Raw genomic sequence first — 8,300 nt, 5'->3', positions numbered from 1 at the left:
AGTCAGCGCCAGAAGCATAAAATACGATAAAGATGCAACAGTCTTTCCATCGTATAAAACGAATAATTGCAATCAGTGTGAAAGTTATGGTCATTTCTACATTCCGAGCAACCTAGGCTTCACTCTAGGGCGGTGCTCCACCTGATCGAACAGTTAGGGCCCAAGAAGTCAACGCCAGAAGCATAAAAAACGATATAAATACAACAGCTTTTCCATCGTATAAAACGAATAATTGCAACCAGTGTGGAAGTTATGGTCATTTCTACGTTCCGGGCAACCTAGGCTTCACTCTAGGGCGGTGCTCCACCAAATCGAATAGCTAGGGCCTTAGAAGTCAACGCCAGAAGCATAAAATACAATAAAGATGCAAATGTTTTTCCATCGTATCACAGGAATAACTGCAAACAGTATGAAAGTACTGGTCATTTCTACGTTCCTGGTAACCTAGGTTTCACACTAGGGCGTTGCTCCACCAGATCGAATAGTTATGTCCTTAGAAGTCAACGCCAGAAGCATAAAATACGATGTAAATACAACAGCTGTTCCATCGTATAAAAGGAATAATTGCAAACAGTGTGAAAGTAATGGTCATTTCTACGTTCCGGGCAACCTAGTCTTCACTCTACAGCGTTGTCCCACCAGATCGAATAGTTAGGGCCTAAGAAGTCAACACCAGAAGAATAAAATACAATAAAAATACAACAGTCTTTCCATCCTATAACAGGAATAATTGCAACCCGTGTGAAAGTGATGGTCATTTCTACGTTCCAGGCAACCTAGGCTTCACTGTCGGGCGTTGCTCCACCAGATCGAAATGTTAGGGCCTAAGAAGTGAACGCCAGAAGCATAAAATGCAATAAAGATACAACAGTTTTTCCATCGTATAGCAGGAATAATTTGCAACCAGTGTGATAGTAGTGGTCATTTCTAGGTTCCGGGCAACCTAGGTTTCACTCCAGGGCGTTGCTCCACCAGATCGAATAGTTACGGCCTAAGAAGTCAACGCCAGAAGCATAAAATACGATAAAGAGGCAACAGTTTTTCCATCGTATAAAATGAATAATTGCAAACAGTGAAAGATATGGACCTTTCTACGTTCCGGGCTACCTAGGCTTCACTCTATGGCGTTCTTCCACCACAACGAATAGCAACGGCCTCAGAAGTCAACGCTAGTAGCATAAAATACAATATAAATACAACAGTCTTTCCATCCGATAACAGGAATAATTGCAACCCGTGTGAAAGTGATTGTCATTTCTACGTTCCAGGCAACCTAGGCGGCACTCTAGGGCGTTGCTCCACCAGATGGAATAGTTAGGGCCTTAGAAGTCAACGCCCGAAGCATAAAATACAAAATAAATAGAACGGTTTTTCCATTGTATAAAACGAATAATTGCTACCAGTGGGAAAGTTATGGTCATTTCTACGTTCAGCGCAACCTGGGCTTTACGCTAGGGCGTTGTTCCACCAGATGGATTAGTTAGGGCCTAAGAAGTCAACGCCAGAAGCATAAAATACGATATAAATACAACAGCTTTTCCATCGTATAAAACAAATAATTGTAACCCGTGTGAAAGTTATGGTCATTTCTACGTTCCGGGCAACCTAGGCTTCACTCTAGGGCGTTGCTCCAGCAGATCAAACAGTTAGGGCCTTAGAAGTCAACGCCCGAAGCATTAAGTACAAAATAAATAGAACAGTTTTTCCATTGTATAAAACGAATAATTGCTACCAGTGTAAAAGTTATGGTCGTTTCTACGTTCCGGGCAATCTAGGCTTCACTCCAGGGCGTTGCTCCACCAGATCGAATAGTTACGGCCTAAGAAGTCAACGCCAGAAGCATAAAATACGATAAAGATGCAACAGTTTTTCCATCGTATAAAACGAATAATTGCAACCACTGTGAAAGTTATGGTCATTTCTACGTTCCGGGCAACCTAGGCTTCACTGTATGGCGTTCTTCCACAACATCGAATAGGTACGGCCTCAGAAGTCCACGCCTGAAGCATAAAATACAATAAAAATACAACAGTCTTTTCATCGTATAACAGGAATAATTGCAACAAGCGTGAAAGTAATGATCATTTCGGCGTTTCGGGCATCCTAGACTTAACTCTGAGGCATTGCTCCACCAGATCGAATATTTAGGGCCTTAGAAGTCAACGCCAGAAGCATAAAATACAATATAAATACAACAGCTTTTCCATCGTATAAAACGAATAATTGCAACGAGTATGCAACTTATGGTCATTTCTACATTCCGAGCAACCTAGGCTTCACTCTAGGGCATTGCTCCACCAGATCGAAAAGTTAGGGCCTAAGAAGTGAACGCCAGAAGCATAAAATGCAATAAAAATACAACAGTCTTTCAATCGTATAGCAGGAATAATTGCAACCAGTGTGAATGTAATGGTCATTTCTACGTTCCGGGCAACCTAGGTTTCACTCTAGGGCGTTGCTCCACCAGGTCGAATAGTTAGGGCCTAAGAAGTCAACGCCAGAAGCATAAAATACGATATAAATACAACAGCTTTTACATCGTATAAAACGAATAATTGCAACCAGTGTGGAAGTTATGGTCATTTCTACGTTCCGGGCAACCTGGGCTTTACCCTAGGCCGTTGTTCCACCAGATCGAATAGTTAGGGCCTAAGAAGTGAACGCCAGAAGCATAAAATACGATAAAGATGCAACAGTTTTTCCATCGTATAAAACGAATAATTGCAACCAGCGTGAAAGCTTTGGTCATTTCTACGTTCCGGGCAACCTAGGCTTCACCCTAGGCCGTTGTTCCACCAGATCGAATAGTTAGGGCCTAAGAAGTGAACGCCAGAAGCATAAAATGCAATAAAAATACAACAGTCTTTCAATCGTATAGCAGGAATAATTTGCAACCAGTGTGATAGTAGTGGTCATTTCTACGTTCCGGGCAACCTATGTTTCACTCCAGGGCGTTGCTCCACCAGATCGAATAGTTACGGCCTAAGAAGTCAACGCCAGAAGCATAAAATACGATAAAGATGCAACAGTTCTTCCATCGTATAAAAGGAATAATAGCCACCCGTGTGAAAGTGATTGTCATTTCTACGTTCCAGGCAACCTAGGCTTCACTACAGGTCGTTGCTCCACCAGATCAAACAGTTAGGGCCTTAGAAGTCAACGCCCGAAGCATTAAATATAAAATAAATAGAACGGTTTTTCCATTGTATAAAACGAATAATTGCTACCAGTGTGAAAGTTATGGTCATTTCTACGTTCAGCGCAACCTGGGCTTTACCCTAGGGCGTTGTTCCACCAGATGGATTAGTTAGGGCCTAAGAAGTCAACGCCAGAAGCATAAAATACGATATAAATACAACAGCTTTTCCATCGTATAAAACAAATAATTGTAACCCGTGTGAAAGTTATGGTCATTTCTACGTTCCGGGCAACCTAGGCTTCACTCTAGGGCGTTGCTCCACCAGATCAAACAGTTAGGGCCTTAGAAGTCAACGCCCGAAGCATTAAGTACAAAATAAATAGAACAGTTTTTCCATTGTATAAAACGAATAATTGCTACCAGTGTAAAAGTTATGGTCGTTTCTACGTTCCGGGCAATCTAGGCTTCACCCTAGGCCGTTGTTCCACCAGATCGAATAGTTAGGGCCTAAGAAGTGAACGCCAGAAGCATAAAATGCAATAAAAATACAACAGTTTTTCCATCGTGTAGCAGGAATAATATGCAACCAGTGTGATAGTAGTGGTCATTTCTACGTTCCGGGCAACCTAGGTTTCACTCCAGGGCGTTGCTCCACCAGATCGAATAGTTACGGCCTAAGAAGTCAACGCCAGAAGCATAAAATACGATAAAGATGCAACAGTTTTTCCATCGTATAAAACGAATAATTGCAACCACTGTGAAAGTTATGGTCATTTCTACGTTCCGGGCAACCTAGGCTTCACTGTATGGCGTTCTTCCACAACATCGAATAGGTACGGCCTCAGAAGTCCACGCCTGAAGCATAAAATACAATAAAAATACAACAGTCTTTTCATCGTATAACAGGAATAATTGCAACAAGCGTGAAAGTAATGATCATTTCGGCGTTTCGGGCATCCTAGACTTAACTCTGAGGCATTGCTCCACCAGATCGAATATTTAGGGCCTTAGAAGTCAACGCCAGAAGCATAAAATACAATATAAATACAACAGTTTTTCCATCGTATAAAACGAATAATTGCAACGAGTATGCAACTTATGGTCATTTCTACATTCCGAGCAACCTAGGCTTCACTCTAGGGCATTGCTCCACCAGATCGAAAAGTTAGGGCCTAAGAAGTGAACGCCAGAAGCATAAAATGCAATAAAAATACAACAGTCTTTCAATCGTATAGCAGGAATAATTTGCAACCAGTGTGATAGTAGTGGTCATTTCTACGTTCCGGGCAACCTAGGTTTCACTCCAGGGCGTTGCTCCACCAGATCGAATAGTTACGGCCTAAGAAGTCAACGCCAGAAGCATAAAATACGATAAAGATGCAACAGTTTTTCCATCGTATAAAATGAATAATTGCAAACAGTGAAAGATATGGACATTTCTACGTTCAGGGCTACCTAGGCTTCACTCTATGGCGTTCTTCCACCACATCGAATAGCAACGGCCTCAGAAGTCAACGCTAGAAGCATAAAATACAATATAAATATAACAGCTTTTACATCGTATAAAACGAATAATTGCTACCAGTGTAAAAGTTATGGTCATTTGTACGTTCCGGGCAACCTAGGCTTCACTGTATGGCGTTCTTCCACTACATCGAATAGCTACGGCCTCAGAAGTCAACGCCTGAAGTATAAAATACGATAAAAATACAACAGTCTTTCCATCCTATAACAGGAATAATAGCAACCCGTGTGAAAGTGATTGTCATTTCTACGTTCCAGGCAACCTAGGCTTCACTCCAGGTCGTTGCTCCACCAGATAAAACAGTTAGGGCCTTAGAAGTCAACGCCCGAAGCATTAAATATAAAATAAATAGAACAGTTTTTCCATTGTATAAAACGAATAATTGCTACCACTGTAAAAGTTATGGTCATTTCTACGTTCCGGGCAACCTGGGCTTTACCCTAGGGCGTTGTTCCACCAGATGGAATAGTTACGGCCTAAGAAGTCAACGGCAGAAGCATAAAATACGATATAAATACAACAGCTTTTCCATCGTATAAAACGAATAATTGCTCCCAGTGTAAAAGTTATGGTCATTTGTACGTTCCGGGCAACCTAGGCTTCACTGTATGGCGTTCTTCCACTACATCGAAAAGCTACGGCCTCAGAAGTCAACGCCTGAAGTATTAAATACGATAAAAATACAACAGTCTTTCCATCCTATAACAGGAATGATAGCAACCCGTGTGAAAGTGATTGTCATTTCTACGTTCCAGGCAACCTAGGCTGCACTCTAGGGCGTTGCTCCACCAGATGGAATAGTTAGGGCCCTAGAAGTCAACGCCCGAAGCATAAAATACAAAATAAATAGAACGGTTTTTCCATTGTATAAAACGAATAATTGCTACCAGTGTGAAAGTTATGGTCATTTCTACGTTCGAGGCAACCTAGGCTTTACCCTAGGGCGTTGTTCCACAAGATCGAATAGTTAGGGCCTAAGAAGTCAACGCCAGAAGCAGAAAATACGATAAAGATGCATCAGTTTTTCCATCGTATAAAACGAATAATTGCAACCAGTGTGAAAGTTATGGTCATTTCTATGTTCCGGGCAACCTAGGCTTCACCCTACGCCGTTGTTCCACCAGATCGAATAGTTAGGGCCTAAGAAGTGAACGCCAGAAGCATAAAAGGCAAAAAAATACAACAGCTTTTCCATCGTGTAGCAGGAATAATATGCAACCAGTGTGATAGTAGTGGTCATTTCTACGTTCCGGGCAGTCTAGGTTTCACTCCAGGGCGTTGCTCCACCAGATCGAATAGTTACGGCCTAAGAGGTCAACGCCAGAAGCATAAAATACGATAAAGATGCAACAGTTTTTCCATCGTATAAAACGAATAATTGCAAACAGTGTGAAAGTAATGGTCATTTCTACGTTCCGGGCAACCTAGTCTTCACTCTACAGCGTTGTCCCACCAGCTCGAATAGTTAGGGCCTAAGAAGTCAACACCAGAAGAATAAAATACAATAAAAATACAATAGTCTTTCCATCCTATAACAGGAATAATTGCAACCCGTGTGAAAGTGATGGTCATTTCTACGTTCCAGGCAACCTAGGCTTCACTGTCGGGCGTTGCTCCACCAGATCGAAATGTTAGGGCCTAAGAAGTGAACGCCAGAAGCATAAAATGCAATAAAGATTCAACAGTTTTTCCATCGTATAGCAGGAATAATTTGCAACCAGTGTGATAGTAGTGGTCATTTCTAGGTTCCGGGCAACCAAGGTTTCATTCCAGGGCGTTGCTCCACCAGATCGAATAGTTACGGCCTAAGAAGTCAACGCCAGAAGCATAAAATACGATAAAGAAGCAACAGTTTTTCCATCGTATAAAATGAATAATTGCAAACAGTGAAAGATATGGACATTTCTACGTTCCGGGCTACCTAGGCTTCACTCTATGGCGTTCTTCCACCACAACGAATAGCAACGGCCTCAGAAGTCAACGCTAGAAGCATAAAATACAATATAAATACAACAGTCTTTCCATCCGATAACAGGAATAATTGCAACCCGTGTGAAAGTGATTGTCATTTCTACGTTCCAGGCAACCTAGGCGGTACTCTAGGGCGTTGCTCCACCAGATGGAATAGTTAGGGCCTTAGAAGTCAACGCCCGAAGCATAAAATACAAAATAAATAGAACGGTTTTTCCATTGTATAAAACGAATAATTGCTACCAGTGTGAAAGTTATGGTCATCTCTACGTTCAGCGCAACCTGGGCTTTACCCTAGGGCGTTGTTCCACCAGATGGATTAGTTAGGGCCTAAGAAGTCAACGCCAGAAGCATGAAATACGATATAAATACAACAGCTTTTCCATCGTATAAAACAAATAATTGTAACCCGTGTGAAAGTTATGGTCATTTCTACGTTCCGGGCAACCTAGGCTTCACTCTAGGGCGTTGCTCCACCAGATCAAACAGTTAGGGCCTTAGAAGTCAACGCCCGAAGCATTAAGTACAAAATAAATAGAACAGTTGTTCCATTGTATAAAACGAATAATTGCTACCAGTGTAAAAGTTATGGTCGTTTCTACGTTCCGGGCAATCTAGGCTTCACCCTAGGCCGTTGTTCCACCAGATCGAATAGTTAGGGCCTAAGAAGTGAACGCCAGAAGCATAAAATGCAATAAAAATACAACAGTTTTTCCATCGTGTAGCAGGAATAATATGCAACCAGTGTGATAGTAGTGGTCATTTCTACGTTCCGGGCAACCTAGGTTTCACTCCAGGGCGTTGCTCCACCAGATCGAATAGTTACGGCCTAAGAAGTCAACGCCAGAAGCATAAAATACGATAAAGATGCAACAGTTTTTCCATCGTATAAAATGAATAATTGCAAACAGTGAAAGATATGGACATTTCTACGTTCCGGGCTACCTAGGCTTCACTCTATGGCGTTCTTCCACCACATCGAATAGCAACGGCCTCAGAAGTCAACGCTAGAAGCATAAAATACAATATAAATATAACAGCTTTTACATCGTATAAAACGAATAATTGCTACCAGTGTAAAAGTTATGGTCATTTGTACGTTCCGGGCAACCTAGGCTTCACTGTATGGCGTTCTTCCACTACATCGAATAGCTACGGCCTCAGCAGTCAACGCCTGAAGTATAAAATACGATAAAAATACAACAGTCTTTCCATCCTATAACAGGAATAATAGCAACCCGTGTGAAAGTGATTGTCATTTCTACGTTCCAGGCAACCTAGGCTTCACTCCAGGTCGTTGCTCCACCAGATCAAACAGTTAGGGCCTTAGAAGTCAACGCCCGAAGCATTAAATATAAAATAAATAGAACAGTTTTTCCATTGTATAAAACGAATAATTGCTACCACTGTAAAAGTTATGGTCATTTCTACGTTCCGGGCAACCTGGGCTTTACCCTAGGGCGTTGTTCCACCAGATGGAATAGTTACGGCCTAAGAAGTCAACGGCAGAAGCATAAAATACGATATAAATACAACAGCTTTTCCATCGTATAAAACGAATAATTGCTACCAGTGTAAAAGTTATGGTCATTTGTACGTTCCGGGCAACCTAGGCTTCACTGTATGGCGTTCTTCCACTACATCGAAAAGCTACGGCCTCAGAGG

This window comes from Calliopsis andreniformis, unplaced genomic scaffold (genome assembly GCF_051401765.1).
Source record: "Calliopsis andreniformis isolate RMS-2024a unplaced genomic scaffold, iyCalAndr_principal scaffold0063, whole genome shotgun sequence".
NCBI lineage: Eukaryota > Metazoa > Arthropoda > Insecta > Hymenoptera > Andrenidae > Calliopsis > Calliopsis andreniformis.
Note: the sequence above shows the minus strand (reverse complement) of the source record.